This window comes from Danio rerio, chromosome 5 (assembly GCF_052040795.2).
Source record: "Danio rerio strain M-AB ecotype USA chromosome 5, GRCz13ab, whole genome shotgun sequence".
Lineage (NCBI taxonomy): Eukaryota > Metazoa > Chordata > Actinopteri > Cypriniformes > Danionidae > Danio > Danio rerio.
The window spans coordinates 74,904,585-74,923,724 of record NC_141025.1 but is presented as its reverse complement, the minus strand read 5'-3'; the positions used below and the strand labels follow the sequence as shown (position 1 = coordinate 74,923,724).

Sequence of the window (19,140 nt, the reverse complement as noted above, 5' to 3'; positions counted from 1 at the left end):
GGGGGTGCTTATGTGGATTTTTTTTTCCGGAAAAAGGGGGTGGGGAGGGATCTAATTAATTTTGAAGGATCATCGGCCCCTTTCGTCCAAGGCAGAGAAAGAGGCAGGGCGGGAGACGGAGGGGTGAGCGAGTGGGTGGAGCGAGTCTGAACCAGGCAGAATGAGTGAGACAGGCGGAGGCAAGGGGAGGGGAGGGGGGACAGACAGACCCCTGGACTGATTAGGATTCTGGGCAGGTAGCAGGCGGCTGCTGTGCACCCACTGTGGGCCAGGCAGAGAGGAGGGGAACGGCTGCCCACCCGCCTGTGAGTGTGTGTGTGTGTGTGTGTGGGGTGATCTTTGGGAGCAATTCCTGACGTTCGGGATCCTCGCACTTTTGTTACCTAATTTCACCACTGATCACTAGCAAGGCTTGGGATATTTTCGGGGAGAAACTCTGGGTCTGTGAAATTGTGCCCCTGCACAGTATGGTGGGTTCTAAAAGGCCCAATCGTTTTATATTACAAAAAAAAATTCATTTTTGTTTTGTTTTTATTTATTTCAGTTCATGACTAATTTGTGGAGATTTTAGCTTTGTGATGTGTTAGGAAACTGCGTGCTTAAAGGGATCGTTCACCCAAAAATGACATTTCTGTCATCATTTACTGACCTTTGACTTTTTTCGTTCTGTTCTGCACAAAAGAAGAAATTTTGAAGAATGGTGGAAACCGGTAACCATTGACTTCCATATTATTGGACTTTCCTGCCATGGATGTAGATGGTTACCAGTTTCCTACATTTTTCAAAATATCTTATTTTGTGCGATCTGCACAGGATAGCACATCATGGGGTTCTGAAAGGCTCGTTCATTTTACATTGCAAACTAAGAAGAAATTTTGAAGAATGCTGGAAACCGGTAACCATTGACTTTTGTTTTACCTACTGTGGATGCCAATACTTCTGTCCATGCTTAATTTTCAGAGATTTCAGCTTTGTGATTACCTAGTAAACTGCGTATTTAAAGGGATAATTCACCCAAAAATAACATTTCTGACATTATTTAAACACCTTTGACTTTTTTCGTTCTGTTCAACACACAAGAAGATATTTTGAAGAATGGTGGAAACCGGTAACCATTGACTTACATTGCATTTTTTTACCTTCTATGGATGCCAATATTTCTGTCCATGATTATTTTGGGTAGATTTTAGGCTTTCTAATTTCCTAGGAAACTGTGTGCTTAAAGGGATCCTTCACCCAAAAATAACATTTCTGTCATCATTTACTGACCTTTGACTTTTTTCGTTCTGTTCTGCACAAAAGAAGATATTTTGAAGAATGCTGGAAACCGGTAACCATTGACTTCCATATTATTGGACTTTCCTGCCATGGATGTAGTTGGTTACCAGTTTCCTACATTTTTCAAAATATCTTATTTTGTGCGATCTGCACAGGATAGCACATCATGGGGTTCTGAAAGGCTCGTTCATTTTACATTGCAAACTAAGAAGAAATTTTGAAGAATGCTGGAAACCGGTTACCATTGACTTTTATTGCATTTGTTTTACCTACTGTGGATGCCAATACTTCTGTCCATGCTTAATTTTCAGAGATTTTAGCTTTGTGATTACCTAGTAAACTGCGTATTTAAAGGGATAATTCACCCAAAAATAACATTTCTGGCATTATTTAAACACCTTTGACTTTTTTCGTTCTGTTCAACACACAAGAAGATATTTTGAAGAATGCTGGAAACCGGTAACCATTGACTTCCATATTATTTGACTTTCCTGCAATGGTTGTTGATGTTTACCAATTTTCAACATTCTTCAAAATATATTATTTTTTGCTCATTGCACAGTATAGCACAGTAGTGGGTTCTGAAAGGCCCGTTCATTTTACATAGCAAAAAAAAATTGGTCTCTTTTGTTTTTAAAAAATGTATATTTCTATCCATGCTTAACTTGCGTAGATTTTAAGCTTTGTGATTTCTTAGTAAACTGCATGCTTATAGGGATAGTTCACTTAAAAATGACATTTCTGTCATCATTTACTGACCTTTGACTTTTTTTGATCTGTTCAACACAAAAGAAGATATTTTGAAGAATGCTGGAAACTGGTAACTATTGGCTTCAATAGTATTTGACTTTCCTACCATGGATGTAAATGTTTACCGGTTTTCAACAGTCATTCATTCATTTTCTTTTCGGATTAGTCCCTTGATTAATCTGGGGTCGCCACAGCGGAATGAACCGCCAACTTATCTAGCACGTTTCACGCATCAGATGCCATTCCAGCTGCAACCTATCACTGGGAAACATCCATACACAAGCATTCACACACATACACTAGGGACAATTTAGCTTAGCCAATTCACCTATAACACATGTTTTTTGGACTTGTGGGGGAAACCGGAGCACCCAGAGGAAGCCCACGCAAACACGGGGAGGACTTGCAAACTCCACACAGAAACACCAACTGGCCTAGCTGAGGCTCGAATCAGGAATCTTCTTGCAGTGAGGCGAACATGCCACCCACTGCTCCACCGTGCAGTCCGGTTTTCAACATTTTTCAAAATATTTAATTTTTTGCTTACTGCGCAGTTTAGCAGAAATTGTGTGCTTAAAGGGATAGTTCACCTAAAAAAGACATTTCTGTCATCATTTACTCACCTTTGACTTTTTTTTTGTTCTGTTCAACACAAAAGAAGCTATTTTGAGGAATGCTGGACACCGGTAACCATTGACTTCAATAGTATTTGGCTTCCTGCTATGGACGTCAATGGTTAACGGTTTCCAACATTCTTCAAAATATCTTATTCTGTGCTGACTGCACAGTACAGCTCAGTAGTGGGTTCTGAAAGGCCCGTTCATTTTACATCAAAAAAAAAATTGGTCTCTTGTTTTTAAAAAAATTATATTTCTATCCATGCTTAACTTGCGTAGATTTTAAGCTTTGTGATTTCTTAGTGAACTGCATGCTTGCTTATAGGGATAGTTCTCTTAAAAATGACATTTCTGTCATCATTTACTCACCTTTGACTGTTTTTTTTTTCGTTCAATCCTAAAGAAGATATTTTGAAGAATGCTGGAAACCGGTAACCATCGACTTCCATAGTTTTTGTTTTACCTACTATGGATGCCAATACTTCTATCCTTAAATTTTAAGCTTTGTAATTTCTAAGGAAACTGTGTGCCTAAAGGGACAGTTAACCCAAAAATGACATTTCTGTCATCATTTACTTACATTTGACTTTTTTCATTCTGTTCAACCCAACAGTATTTGACTTTCCTGCCATAGATGTGGATGGTTACCGGTTTCCAACATTCTTCCAAATATATTGTTTTGTGCTCACTGCACAGTATAACACAACAGGGGGTTCTGAAAAGCTTGATAATTTTACAATGCAAAAAAGTATCCATGATTAAACTTGCAGAGATTTCTTAGGAAGCAGCTTGCTTAAAGGGATAGTTCACCCAAAAATGACATTTCTGTAATCATTGTAATGGAAAATCATTTTTGTATGAGCATGTGTAGTGGAAACTTGTTTACGACTCATTTTTAGACGTGTGAGTTCAATGGAAAAGTCACTTGTGATGATTTTCAGCATGTGTGTGCATTTTAATATACAGCCACATTCCTGTACGTAACTATCTGGTCCTTGTCCCCATCCTAAGGATTCGCCTTAAAAGGCAATGTCATGTGTAGTCCTAAGGATTCACCTTAAAAGGATATGTGATGTGTTATCCTAAGGATTCACCTTAAAAGGCTATATGTGTAGGGGGCTTGGGTCAGATCTATGGTTGTCAGATATATGTTGAGAAGGGACATAGGGCAGAAACAGTAGAAACACCTGACGCAATACAGAATGGGCCGAATTAGAATTGACCTCGTAAGCAGTACAAACCAGATAAAAGGGTGAACACACTTTGCTTCTGTGTCTCACTCTGCAGAAACTGTTGTTGCTGTATGATTGTGACCTTCTTTATAAAGAATAAAACTTTGAAAAGACATCCCGGGTAAGACTTTGTTTCTTTACCACATCGAAAGCCTCTAAAAAGAAAATTGCCACTACAATTTGGTGTCAGAATAGTGGGATGTCTTGGGGGAACTTGGAGAAACTTACACACTTTTGACTTTTTTCGATCTGTTTAGCACAAAAGAGGACATTTTAAAGAATGCTGGAAACCGGTAACCATTGACTTCAATAGTATTTGACTTTCCTGCCATGGGTGTTGATAGTTACCGGTTTTCAACATTCTCCAAAATATCATTGTGATCAATACAAAAGAAGATATACTGTAACCACTGACTTCCATTGTGTTTGTGTTACCTACTATAGATGTCAGTGGTTTACAACATTCCTCAAAATATCTTCTTTTTTGTTTAAGAGAGCTATACTAATTCAAACTGGTTTGGAACAAGTCAGGGGGGAGTCACTGATGACGTAATTCAAATTTTTGGGTGAACTGTCTCTTTAAGTCATTCACAAATAGCTTGTTTACATCATATCCATAAATAAAGAAAATGAAGGTCAGACTGCATGCAGTGGAAGTTATTTTTAAGCCACAACAACTTCACCTCAAACTGAAAAGAGTTTGCATGCAAAAATGGAAATCGAAAATGCCAGTAATAAAACATGTGGGCCAGGCAGAGAGGAGATCGGCTGCCCACTGTGTGTGTGTATGTGTGTGTGTGTGTATGCGTGTGCGTGTGTAAATAAAATAAAATGAATTGAATCAAATAACTCTGAAATAAAAATAAATAAACTGAAAAAATAATCACAGCAAGACTAGCTATAGTTGAAAATTAAATTAAATTAATTTTACTAAATATAAAAAATGTAATAAAGCTTTGAATTTTAAAAAATAAATACATTCTTTTAAAAAAGTGGTGAAAGCGTAAATTGAATCAAATAATACTGAAAATAAATAAATACATAAATAAATAAATTTAAATTAAATTAAAATAAATAAATTTTACTGAATATAAAAAATAAATAAAGCTTTGAATTTTAAAAAATAAATACATTCTTTTAAAAAAAAGTGCTAAAAGTGTAAATTAAATCAAATAATACTGAAAATAAATAAATAAATAAATAAATTTAAATAAAATAAATAAATTTTACTGAATATAAAAAATTTAATAAAGCTTTGATGTTTAAAAAATAAATACATTCTTTTAAAAAAGTGCTGAAAGCGTAAATTGAATCAAATAATACTGAAAATAAATAAATACATAAATAAATAAATTTTAATTAAATTAAAATAAATAAATTTTACTGAATATAAAAAATAAATAAAGCTTTGAATTTTAAAAAATAAATACATTCTTTTAAAAAAAGTGCTAAAAGTGTAAATTAAATCAAATAATACTGAAAATAAATAAATAAATAAATAAATTTAAATAAAATAAAATAAATAAATTTTACTGAATATAAAAAATTTAATAAAGCTTTGATGTTTAAAAAATAAATACATTCTTTTAAAAAAGTGCTAAAAGCGTAAATTGAATCAAATAATACTAAAAATAATAAATAAATAAATAAATAAATCTCAGCATGACTGGCTATGATTTGAAATAAAATAAAATAGAATCTAATTGAAATACAATAAAATAATTTTAAATAATTAAAATTTCATAAAGCGTGTGTGTGTGTGTGTGTGTGTGTGTGTGTGTGTGTGTGTGTGTGTGTGTGAAATGATTTTTGGGAGCAATTCCTGACAAGATCCTTGCACTTTTGTTACCAAATTTCCCCATCGATCACTACGAAAGCTTGGAATATTTTCAGGGAGAAACTCAGTGTCCCAGAAATGGCGTCAGTATAGCCAATCAGTGGCTTCTGAAAGGCCCATTCCAAAAACAATATTAATAATAATTTAGTTTTTTTAGAATAGTTTCTTCTAACTGTGGTTAATTTGCAGAGATTTTAAGCTCTCTAAATTGCTTGGAAGCCGCATTTTTAAAGGGATAGTTCACCCAAAAAATGAAATTTCTGTCATTATTTACTCACCTGTGACTTTTTTGTTCTCTTGAACACAAGTAATCCCGCACATCATTAATATTTGCGCAAACATTTATTAGAAGTAATATTTCAGTCTCCAGAGCTTCAATGTCAGGGCTCGACAATAAGGAATGCCTGATGGCCCAGGGCTAGCGTGCAAGACGTTCGGGACACCTTTTCACACCTAGTCGTTTGTTTCTCGTTAGCCCAGTTAGCGCGGTTCGTTGGTGAATGTGACTCAGATCCACGACAAATCTATTGGTCCGAGAACGCCTAAATGAGGTGGTTTTGGCTAAATTGAAACTAACTCTGGAGCGGATTGATTGTAGCAAGAAAGCAAGATGATCCAGCGAACTAGAATAATTTGATTTGCTTTATAAAATTGTAATTATTTTTATTTAATTTTGTGGTATTTCGTTTTGATTCTATTTTATTTTATTGCAAACCATAGCCATGCTGTGATTTATTTATTTATTTATTTAGTTTCAGTATTATTTGATTCAATTTACGGTTTTAGCACTTTTTTAAAAGAATGTATTTATTTTTTAAACATCAAAGCTTTTTTTATTTATTTTTATTTATTTTTATTTTATTTTATTTTATTTTATTGTCAACCATAGCTAGTCATGCTGTGATTTTTGTTCAGTTTATTTATTTTTATTTCAGAGTTTTTTTATTCAATTCATTTTATTTTATTTTAAGCCATAGCTAGTCATGCTGTCATTTATTTATGTATTTATTTTCTGAATTATTTGATTCAGTTTAAGGTTTTAGCACTTTTTAAAATAATGTATTTATTTTTTAAATAAAAGCTTTAATAAATTGTAATAAATTTAATTTAATTGAATTTTTGTTTTATTTAAATTTTATTACATTTTATTTTATTTCAAACCATAGCTAGTCATGCTGTGATTTTTTTTTTTAGATTATTTATTTTTATTTTAGAATTATTTGATTCAATTCATTATACTTTATTTTAAACCATAGCTAGTCATGCTGTCACAATTGTAATTGTTAAATTGTCAGTTGTATTTTTAAAAAAAAAGTTATGCTGAAATAAAGTTTCTATTACAATTACGTTTGGCTTTTGACACATTATTAAAAATATGTAGCTACAGTATGATATCTATTAACTTTTTTTTTTTTGGTGGGGCCAGTGAAAGTTTTGTTAGGGCAAGTAAAAATCTCAACCAGTGGCCTGATCGAGCGAGTAGAAAAAATCCTTAGCGTTGAACCCTGAGTGTACACATAGAAAGTCACAGCATTCATTCATTCATTCATTGATTTTCCATCAGCATTGTCCCTTATTTATCAGGGGTTTGCCACAGCGGAATGAACCGCCAACTATTTCAGCATACTGTATGTTTTACACAATGGATCCCCTTCATTGTTTGCAAACACTTATCTTAAAAATTGTATATTAAAATTGTATATAAAAATTGTATTAAAAATTGTATCAGTGCAGAGAGGTGAAGAATGGCTGCCCACTTGTCTGTGTGTGTGTGTGTGTGTGTGTGTGTGTGTGTGTGTGTGTGTGTGTGTGTGTGTGTGTGTGTAGTGATCCGCAATTCCTGACATTCCGCATCCTTTGCACATTTGTTATCGAACACAGAGTTGTAATACTTTCATTTTTATTCATTCATTGATTTTTTTTCAGCTTTGTCTCTTATTTATCAGGGGTCGCCACAGCGGCATGAACTGCCAACTATTTCATGTTTTACAAAGTTGATGCGCTTACTTGTATGCAAACACTTACCTTAAAGACATTTTATAAATCTCATGAATCAGTTTTTTTCAGTGCTGAGAGGAGAAGAACGGCTGCCCACTTGTGTGTGTGTGTGTGTGTGTGTGCGCGCGTGTGTGTGTGTGTGTGGTGATCCTCAATTCCTGACGTTCCGCATCCTTTGCACATTTGTTATCGAACGGGAGTTGGAAGACTTTCATTTTCATTCATTCATTGATTTTCTTTTCGGCTTAGTCTATTTATTAATCAGGGGTTGCCACAGCGGAATGAACCGCCAACTATTCTGGCATTTTTTTATGCAGTGGATGCCCTTCCTTGTTTGCAAACACTTAACGTAAAGACATTTAGTAAATCTAATAAATCAGTTTTTTTTTTGTGACGAGAGAAGAAGAATGGCTGCCCACTCGCATGTGTGTGTGTGTGTGTGCGCGTGTGTGTGTGTGTGTATGTGTAGTGATCTGCAATTCCTGACATTCGGCATCCTTTGCACTTTTGTTATCGAAAACATAGGGTTGGAATACTTTCATTTTCATTCATTCATTCATTTTTTTTCGGCTTAGTCCCTTTATTAATGTGGGGTCACCACAGCGGAATGAACTACCAACTATTCCAGCATATTTTTACGCAGTGGATGCCTTATCTTGTTTGCAAAGACCTTAAAAACATTTAGTAAATCTAATGAATCAGTTTTTTCAGTGTTGAGAGGAGACGAACGACTGCCCACTCGCCTATGTGTACATGTGTGTGTGTGTGTGTGTAGTGATCCTCATTTCCTGACATTCAACATCCTTGCACTTTTGTTGTCGAAAACATAGGGTTGGAATATTTGTATTTTACAAGGCATTGAAAAAAGGTGTCGTTTTGTTTAGTTTTTAAGTACTTTCTTTTATCCATGCTTCATTTGCGGAGATGGCTACACACACACTGTGGCTCCGTGATGCTTTTACACCCTTGTTTGGTTTGTTTGATTCTTTTTTCCCGCCTGCTGTGGCGTCACATCTCATCCAGTGGCAGGAGTTTTAAGCTGGACTCTGTCAGTTGTGGAAAACCATTATTACTTCATTTTGTGTGTGTGTGTGTGTGTGTGTGTGTGTGTGTGTGTGTGTGTGTGTGTGTGTGTGTGTGTGCTCTAAGCCAGTGGCACAGAAATGATGTAATGTTGCAATATGTGATGTAACAATAGCATCTAATCCTTTAAATCAGACGTACATTCAGTTCTTAGGTTAAGTAGTGATATGTGGAAGTTGCCAAGTGTTATTTACGATTTATGTAAGGAAAGAAGGTTGGCGCGGTGGAGCACTGGGTTGCGCTGTCGCCTCATAGCAAGAAGGTCGCTGGTTCGAGTCCCGTCTGGGCCAGTTGGCATTTCTGAGTGGAGTTTGTGGAGCATGTTCTTCTATGGTTGGTGTGGGTTTCCATAGTTGGCGGTTCATTCCGCCGTGGCGACCTCTCAAATAATGACTTATCTGAAGCAAAATCAATGATTGCATTTTAACACCCATATATGGAAGACTACTTAATTTGACTGATTATGGAAATGATGTACTTTAAAAGATTGTACTGTAAAGCAAATGTAATGTAACACTTAATGTATGTTAATTAGAATTAATATAAAATATTATAGGATGAATGTATAATAAAAGCAATTAGCTCAACTTTTTATTGACCCACAAATAAGTACAGCTTAAGAACATCAGTATATGTCATTTAAAACAACAATAATAATAAGAATAATAATAATAATAAAAATAATGACTTCTTTTGTCAATGGTATTGGGTAATGCTGAATGTACTGTCAAGAGAGAACTAACATACTGTATGGTTTAATGTCATTTCTGTTAAAACATCCATGTTGTGTATTTAGATATACAGTTGAAGTCAGAATTATTTGCCCCCCTGTTTATTTTCCTCCAATTTCTGTTTAACAGAGATATTTCTTCAACACATTTCTAAACATAATAGTTTTAATAATTCATTTATAATATCTGATTTATTTTATCTTTGCCATGATGACAGCAAATAATATTTGACTAGATATTTTTCAAGACACTTTTATACAGCTTAAAGTGACATTTAAAGGCTTAACTAGGTTAATTAGGTGAACTAGGCAGGTTAGGGTAATTAGGCAAGTTATTGTGTAATGATGGTTTGTTATGTAGACTATTAGGTTTATAATTTTGTCCTTAAAATGGTTTTTAAAAAATTAATAACTGCTTTTATTCTAGCCGAAATAAAACAAATAAGAGTTTCTCCAGAAGAAGAAATATTTTAGGAAATACTGTGAAAATGTTGCTGATCTGTTAAACATCATTAGGGAAATATTTAAAAAAGAAAAAAAAAATTCAAAGGGGGCTAATAATTCTGACTTCAACTGTATTTGTAATTATGCATTTATAATGATTATGGTTGCACTTACAGTATATTTTTATGAATGTAATATTGAACTTTATTAAGTAGCTAAACTCAAGTGGCCTTTTATTTTATTTAAATTAAGACATATTTAGTCATATTTCGATTTTAAAAAGGAAATTATTATGTGCACAGTCAGTCCAATTAAACACACAAAAAATAAATTCTTACTTTTTTACATTCATAACTGATATTGAGCTTGTGTATTTATAATCAATAATTCTGGATGCACTGTATTTTCAATTAAGCTTTTATTTTAATTTTTATTTGATATATATATATATATATATATATATATATATATATATATATATATATATATAATTGATATTTAATTGTAATTTATTTGCAATTTAAGTGATAATTTGATTTTCTAATAAAGGAAAGTTTGCGATCTTATTTAATTACATTTTTTATTTAGTTTAATTCATTTTTAATTAAATTAAATACTTAATTTGAAAAATTAATTTTATTGTATTTTTATTTTATTTTAAACCATAGCTTGTCGTGCTGTGATTTTTTTTTTTCAGTTTATTTATTTTTATTTTAGAATTATTTGATTTGGTTCATTTAATTAAATTTTATTTTGTAAAATTTTATTTTATTTTATTGTTTTGTATTTGCATTTTATTTTATTTTAAACCATATCTAGTCATGCAGCGATTTTTTTCATTTTATTTAATTTTATTTCAGAATGATTTCATTCTGTTTATTTTATTGTATACCATAGATAGTCATGCTGGGATTTATTTATTTGTTTATTTAGTCTTTTTTTCTGAATTATTTGATTCAGTTCAAGGTTTTAGTACTTTTTAAAAAAGAATTTATTTATTTAAAAAAAAATGAAATCTGCAAAAAATGCTTGCAAAATCAAGGCCACCCCAAAAAAAAAAAAAAAAAAGTGGGCGTCTGCTTAGTATGTAATGTTACGCTTCATAAAATATATGAAATATTGGAGAGGCTAATGGAGTGTTTTGTGAGGCTTTTATGTCTGTTACATCTAATGTTCACCTAAAAAGCTTTTGAAAGATCTTCATACGACGCGCCCTAATGAGCTCCTTTTATTAAAGTCTTTCTGCGCGCATGTGTGTGTGTGTGTGTGTGTGTGTGCGTGTTTATCAGGAAACGTTTACCTCCTCGCCCATATCAATATGCATGAAGTATTCATTGTCTGTACTGTTTGTCGTGCTGCATGGTATAGACAAAGCACCTTTTCTTTTTGTTTATGCCGAGAACATGGCTTTGATCGTGGCCTCTGTTCTCCGCCGTTTATATTCATATGCATATATTCTGGCAGCATGGATGCTGATCAAAAGGATGTGCGCGCAATATATGCCGTTACAGTATGTATCTTGGACTACATTAGCGTTAATTCGTCACCTTTTAGGGTCTTGTTGCCATGCTGTTGGTAATTAATGAGTATTCTGATGGTGATGATACTGTATGAATAGCAACATTACAGCTACGGTGTCTGTAAAATAACACATAACAGCGCTGGACTGATTGCTGAGGAAATGCAAATCTGTGATGATTGTATGAAGTCTTGGTTTATACATCATATTGAAGTCAGAATTATTAGCCCTCCTGAATTATTCTTATATTTTTCCCCAATTTCTGTTTAACGGATTTCTAAACACATTTCTAAACATAGTAGTTTTAGTTACTAATTTCTAATAACTGATTTGTTTATTCTTTGCCATGATGACAGCACATAATATCTGACTAAACATTTTAGTAAGAAATTTAAAGGCTTAACTAGGTTAAATAGGTTAAAGCCGTCTCAAAAACAGGAGTTTTAGCCCGATTCATACCCGATTTTCACCATCTAATAATGGGAGATGAAATCTTGTCGATGACTTTGATAGGCTCTTGTTCTCGGCGCAGATTATCTGGTAATGTGAGCCGTTTAAAGACAGAATCTCACACCTCTCGATCTTCTAGAACACACATCGGAGACCCTCCGATCACATCCAACCCAGGCTTATTCTGAAAATGTACCCCTGTATACATTTCTGGAGAGCGCCAAATATGTCCCAGGAGCTACGTTTCTATTTTCATGAAACCACCAGAGGACGCTGTGTATGCTTTTTAAGATCTCAAATTTCTCTTGCGAGTGCCATTTATGCCCGCTGTTCTGGCATAAACCCACCTAAGGCCGCTGTCGACTGACTGACTGACTGACCGATCGACTGACCCACCCTCCCCTTCCCTAAACCCAACCAATTGTGTTAGCATTGCATTGATTAAATTCGTTTTAAATACAAAATGCAGCATATGAAACCCAGCATTTTATAAAGAATTAAATAAAGAGGATGAACAATATATCGCTTGAGCATCGATATCGCAAAGTGTATATCTGCAACAGTCACATCGCAGGATTAGATTATTTATTAAAGATTAAAATATAAATATACAATTACTTGTTAATTATTTATACAATGGTGACCATTTTATTTTACTTTTGATAGTTCAATTTCTGTACTGGAATACTTTTTGACTCCCCAGAAATCCATAAAGCACTGCTAATTTATTTATTTATTTATTTATTTATTTATTTTTATAAATAAGTATTCAAATCATCTGGTAAAATTGTATTCATATCGTAATATATACAGTTGAAGTCAGAATTTTTACCCCCCCCCCCCCCCCTGTTATTAGTCCCCCTGTTTATTTTTTTTTCCACCAATTTCGGTTTAATGGAGAGAATATTTTTTCAGCACATTTCTAAACATGATAGTTTTGATAACTAATTTCTAATAACTGATTTATTTTATCTTTGCCATGATGACAGTAAATAATATCTGACTAGATATTTTTCAAGACACTTCTATACAGCTTAAAGTCACATTTAAAGAACTAGGTTAATTAGGTTAACAAGGCAGGTTAGGCTAATTAGGCAAGTTATAGTATATCGATAGTTTATTCTGTTGACAATCAAAAAATATATCTTAAAGGGGCTAATAATTTTGACCTTAAAATGCATTTAAAAAAAATTTAAACTGTTTTTATTTTACCCGAAATAAAACAAATGAGATTTTCTGTGAAAATTTCCTTGATCTGTAAAACATCATTTTGGAAATATTTAAAAAAGAAAATAATTAAAAGAGGGGCTAATAAATCTGACTTCAACTGTATATATCGCGGCAAAACAAAATATTGCTATGTTGATTTTTTCCAATATGGTGCATCCCTAGGTCAGACTGGATAAAGTGCCATAATTAATCCACAACTTTACCTCAAACTGAATAGATTTTGCATGCATTAATGCAAATCGAAATGACCTGTAATAACACCTGAATAAACATACTGTAGAATACAAACTGTAACATCAAAAGAAAGCTCACAAAATAACTTTTATATAAAAAAAACTGATACTATTTTTGTCTGTTTACCTATAAATAAACTTTAAAAGTGAATAAATTCATGCTTTAACAGCTGAAGTAACGTATTGTAGCCAAAGTGTATTTAAAGAGTACACACCCTTAACTCACTTTAATATACTTTGTTTATTTTAATGTTTTTAATGTTTTAATGTAAATGTTTTTTATTATAGTACATTTTAAAATAATGATTATATAATTTATTATGATAATAAATTTATTATATTTGATAATAATTGTAGCTTTATTTTTTAATATTATGTTTGAAGTCAATTAGTTTTGAAGAGTGGTAAACTGTACGGATTGCAGTTTCAATATGAATTGCGGTTTTTTTATGGTAAATTGGTTTCAGTACATTCGGCAGTACACTTTAACCATATTTACGTTAAATGTGTGTGACGTTCATTCATTTATTCATTCATTCATTCATTTTTTTTATCCAGCTTCTTATATGTTTTACACAGCAGATGCCCTTCCAGCTTTAACCCATCACTGGGACAAAAATGGAGTTATTGAAATATGAAATTATTTTATTACTTTGCACATTTCTTACATTATAATTTTATTTTATTGAGAACATTTTGTGAATTGCATTGCAAGAAAACAGCTTTCATGCCATTATCCCATTAAAGCGAGTATTTAGTTGTGTTGTAATCATGGCAAAATGACAATGTGAATTTTATTATTTTTTTGCATGATGCAGTAAAGAGTGTTCTGTTCCTTATGCAAACAAAATCTGTTCTTACCTGAGACATCTGTGTCTGTGTGAACATCAGGCTGATCTACAGCGCCTATCAAAATTAGTGTCTATCAAATTAGTGTCTTTTAAAATCAGCATCTGGCTGGAGTGATGCTGGATGTATTGGGGTCATTGCCATGAGTGCCTGATGCCTCGTCAAACAATCTGCTGGACAGATCATCTAATGTATTTTATAGATTAGTTCAATAAAGATACACAGTAACGGCTGAAATTATTCATACCCCAGGCAAATTCTGACTTAAAGCTTTTGTTCAAATGTAAATAAAACCTGATAAATATTTTTTTTTTTCACAATGATGCCCCATGTTCATCATCTTATTGTCTTTTGGAAGAAGCCTGGGTCATTTCCGGTCCAAAAACTAAAATTTTTGCTTGAATACAAGTAACTTTAAGACAGGGGTATGAATTATTTTGATTTTAGTTGTATATACAATGCCAAGTATGAATGAGTACACTTTTTACATTACATTAGTAAACTCCTTATATTACATTAGTCAGTACCAAAGCTAAAATTTAAACTAATTCAACAAAATAACTTAGGATCACGGTGCCAAAATTAGTACAACTCAAATGAATATGTTAGGAAAAAATATTAAACTAAATTTTAATAAAACAGAAAGATAACCCAAAAATATTAATTATTATGTTATTTAAATGTTTTATCTTTCTATTCCTAAAGATGTCAGATGGCCACACTCTCATTTTAAAAAATACAATTTTATTAAAACTGTTTTCTTGTAAATACACCAAAATATATTGTCCATATTCACTGAAAAATAGATAAGAGTATACATTTTTAAAGGCAGTGAACTCAATCTTGTTGTGCACTTTGTGTGTGTGTGGGGGTATATATATATATATATATATATATATATATATATATATATATATATATATATATATATATATATATATATCGGGGTTGGACAATGAAACTGAAACTGGCTAATTTAGTGTTGGAGGTTTCAAGACTAAATTTTTCCGGCCTAGTCGCCATTCTTCATTGATTGCACATTCCACCAATAAGAGCAGAGTGTGGAGGTTTAATGTTTTAATTAGCAGTAGCACCGTTTAGCTTAAAATATTGCAACTCACACAACATTATGGGTGACATAGCAAAAGACGGTTCAAAAGAGGACAAATTCTAGGCAAACCTTTGGTCACTCATGCTGATGTTAAATTTTAGTTTCAATGGCAATAAAAATCTTGGAACAATGTGACACATGTATTGCTCTCTAATGAGTCCACCTTAACTGTCTTTTCCCACATGTGGGAGAGTTAAGGTGTGGAGAAGCCCCAAAGAAGAGTACCACCCAGATTGTTTATTTGCCCAGAGTCAAGCATGGGTGGTGGATTATTGATGGTTTGGGCTGTAATATTAGGGCATTTCCTAAACCTAATACTTGTGCAAGATGAGCACGTCTCTGCCAAGGACTACCGAACTATTCTGGAGGACCATGTGCACTCAGTGGTTCAAACATTGTATTTTGAAGGCGGTGCTGTGTATCAGAATGATAATGCACCAATATATACAGCAAGACTGGTGACAGAGTGGTTTGATGAACATGAAAGTGAAGTTAAATATCTACCACGGCCTGCACAGTCACCTGAATCAAATATTATTGAGTCACTTTGGGATGTTTTAGAGGAGTGAGTCAGGAAATTTTTTTCTCCACCAGCATCACTTAGTGACCTGAACATTATTTTGCTGGATTATTCTTTTTTCTTTCTAACAATGACCATCAATTAGCAATCTGATAACTAGTCCACAGTTTTCAAAAAGTATTATTTTCAAAATCAACATATAGACTAAATAATATATTTGGCAGTTTTATCTTTACCTGCTTTTTGTACCTTTTTTATTATTTAGCTTTTTTTTTAACACAATAGAACGTTAAATGACTGACTTAATAAAACATTTAACAAGTCAGAGAATTACAACAAACAGTTGACATTTAAACCCTATCAATAAAGAAGAAAAAAATAACAATACCCTTTTATTGCCTTTATATAGTACAACTATTTCTTTCTACTGGTGGTTACACGCTTGTAAATGAGGGACAATAAACAGACAAAAAAATACAGTAAAACAACACAAAACAAGAAAAGATTAAGTAAAAATACAAATATTTCACGCAACAACACAAACTGCAGATTTAACCATCAATATAATCAATGAAAAAATAAAAAAAATTCTCTTTTGTTCCCTTAATAAAGCAAATTCTTTCCTAACTCCGTGATCCACATGTCAAATGTTGGTGCTGTCTTAATCTGTTTGTAAGATCAGGCGTTGTGTGAGTAACATGCTGAGGAGTAATTTTACACTTTCAATGTTAATTTCTAATAATGGAATTATTATTTAAATTTATTAATTATAATTTTATTATTGTTTATTTTCCAATGTCGTTTTCAACACTGAAGATCATTCAAGATTGACTGAAACATTTACTATTTGCTTTTTATATTATTGTTATGCCAGTTTGTTTTCCCCTTATATGAGAATCCTCAGTGAAGCACTTTTTAATTAACCTTGACATTAACTCTGAGTTTGTTTTGGTGTGCAGATTTTTTGTTTTGCTTAGCAAGTAGAATCTACACACCCATATAATACCTTGGCGCAGGAGTTTTTATTTTTATTTTACATATATATATTTTGCCAGTTGGATATAAATTTGAATGAGATCATTCACACAAAGCAATACGTTTTCCATATTTGCTCTAGCTCCAAGCGCACCCATATTTGAAAGTAATATTCTGCGACCACAAAAAGGATTGACCTTAAATGACAGTTGGGCATTGAAGAGAACATATTTAGAGCTCAGATAATACAGAAAGAATAATGCAATGCTTTTAATAAATTGTTATTAAATTAAGAGTGTAAGTGTTACAGGTTTGCTTTTCAGTCGTCCCAAAAAAAAGAGGCTCCATTCACTTTCTTAAGTGCTTCTTCTTAACCTTGATGCTTTGTGTGTGTGTGTGGTAATCAGTATTATGCCACAAATACTTAACTTGTATTGAACCCACTGTATTCTTTAAACATAGTCTTGGACATATTTTTGCTTTTGGTTTACACAATCTGCCCGTGTTGGGATCTGCCTGAATTATTCATTTACATATTTTTAAACCGGGTGGCAAAATAATTTGTGACAAAATTTCGTCTGAATGGATGCATAGAGCCTTTAAAGGGTCAGTTCACACAAACATTTTGTAACCACGGGGAGTGACACTGACAACAGAAGGTAGGATCCAAATGCAGGTTTAATCGTAGTCAGGCAAGCAATGGTCAAAACAGGTGTAAACAGGTATATTGAGACAGTCCAGAATCGTAGTCGAATAACAGGCAAGGAGGTCAGAAGGCAGGCGGCTAAACAGGATAACAAAGAATACCAGGCTAGGGTTCACACACGGAGAAACAAGACAAAGGAGAAACAAGTTGTAATGTCACTGGTACAGCAAACAAGACTCGGCAACATGTGTGTGGAAAAGAGGGGTTTAAATAGTCCAAATAATCATTGTGTCAGTGGCTTCAGCTGTGAGAGTTCAGTCTATGACAAGGTTCAGGTGGTGAATGCAATCAAGTTAGATGAATGAGCATGGGTGTCAGGGAGAAGTGCATGTATGAAAATGTAGTCCAGGAATAGGCGGAAGTGTAGTTCTAAGTGTGTGTTTGTGTGTGAGTGTTTACCAGCGACATCTGGTGGTTGTTCGCTGGTGAACATGACACATTTTAGTTCTGTCACAACTAGTCATAGTATTGCCCCAAAATAAAAGCCTTAATGGAATCGTTGTGCTTTTAGAATTGAGTAGGATGAACATTTTAAATAATTTTTATGCCAACACAGGCTCATTGTGAAAATGTACCCCCTTATACATTTCTAGAGAGCGCAAATTATCTGGCTGCATTGCATCTTTAAAATGAACGCTACGGGACGGTATGACTCTTCTGTTTCTTTTCGTGCTTACCAGCTGACCTCTTACCTCCATGTGGACTGCTTTCAGCAGTTACTAGTTTAACCAGTAGCTTGCCCCGTATGTTAGCAGACTTGAGATGCAGAGAGGAGTTGACTGCGAAGACAGGATTCAAGTGCGGCGAAGAGCGGTTTCAGAAAGCAGGTGAAACTAAAAAGGCAAAAAATAAAATAAACAAGTAAATAACAGAGTGAGAACAGGGTAAGATATAAAAAATGTGGTTAAAATCAGGCAGTCACGAGGATTTTTTTTCTGGATTACTTTTGAAAACACTGTCGGTTTAGTTTAGGAAAGTGGGTGGGCTCTGGCCAACCTGTGCTTTTGAAAACACTATGGGTTGGGTTAAGGGATGGTGGTGGGTGGGGGTATTGGTCAATCAGTCAGTCAGTCGACAGCGACCTCTGGTGGATTTACGTGAGAACAGCAGGCGAGAATTGCACTCACGAGAGAAATTTGAGATCTGAAAAAGTGTACACAGCGCCCTCTGGTAGATTTGCGAAAACTGGCCTAGTAATAGTGCAGAATATTTTTTTAATCCTAATTTTTATTGTGTATACAGACATAAAAAAGTAATTGTCAACACAGGCTCATTTTGAAAATGTACCCCCGTAAACATTTATGGAGAGCGCAAATTATGTAGCCAGAGCTACGAATGCTTGCACTTTGTCTTTAAAAAAATGGTATGATGCCGCAAACGGCTACTCTTTATTTTTGCGCAATCGATTGATCATTTATCTCCATGTGGACGGCTTTTCTGCCGTTACCAGTAGCTCGTCCAGTAGCTCGCCATGTACGTCGACGAACTTGAGATGCAGAGTTGACCGTGATGACGGAGTTTGAGTCTGGCGAAAAATTATACTAGAAAGTGGGTAAAACAAATGGCAAAATAATAAAA

The 19,140-nt window shown here is 33.6% G+C and overlaps 1 protein-coding gene and 1 long non-coding RNA gene across 5 annotated transcripts in view; one reads left to right on the top strand and one right to left on the bottom strand.

Moving 5' to 3' along the window:
* zbtb20 (zinc finger and BTB domain containing 20) overlaps positions 1-19,140 on the top strand; it is a 134,430-nt gene that overhangs the window by 44,495 nt on the left and 70,795 nt on the right.
* On the bottom strand, positions 3,599-4,731 carry LOC147844514 (uncharacterized). Its single transcript, XR_015492190.1, has 2 exons — positions 4,226-4,731; positions 3,599-4,115 (listed from the first exon to the last, which is right to left on the bottom strand). It is a non-coding gene; the product is annotated as an uncharacterized LOC147844514 (long non-coding RNA).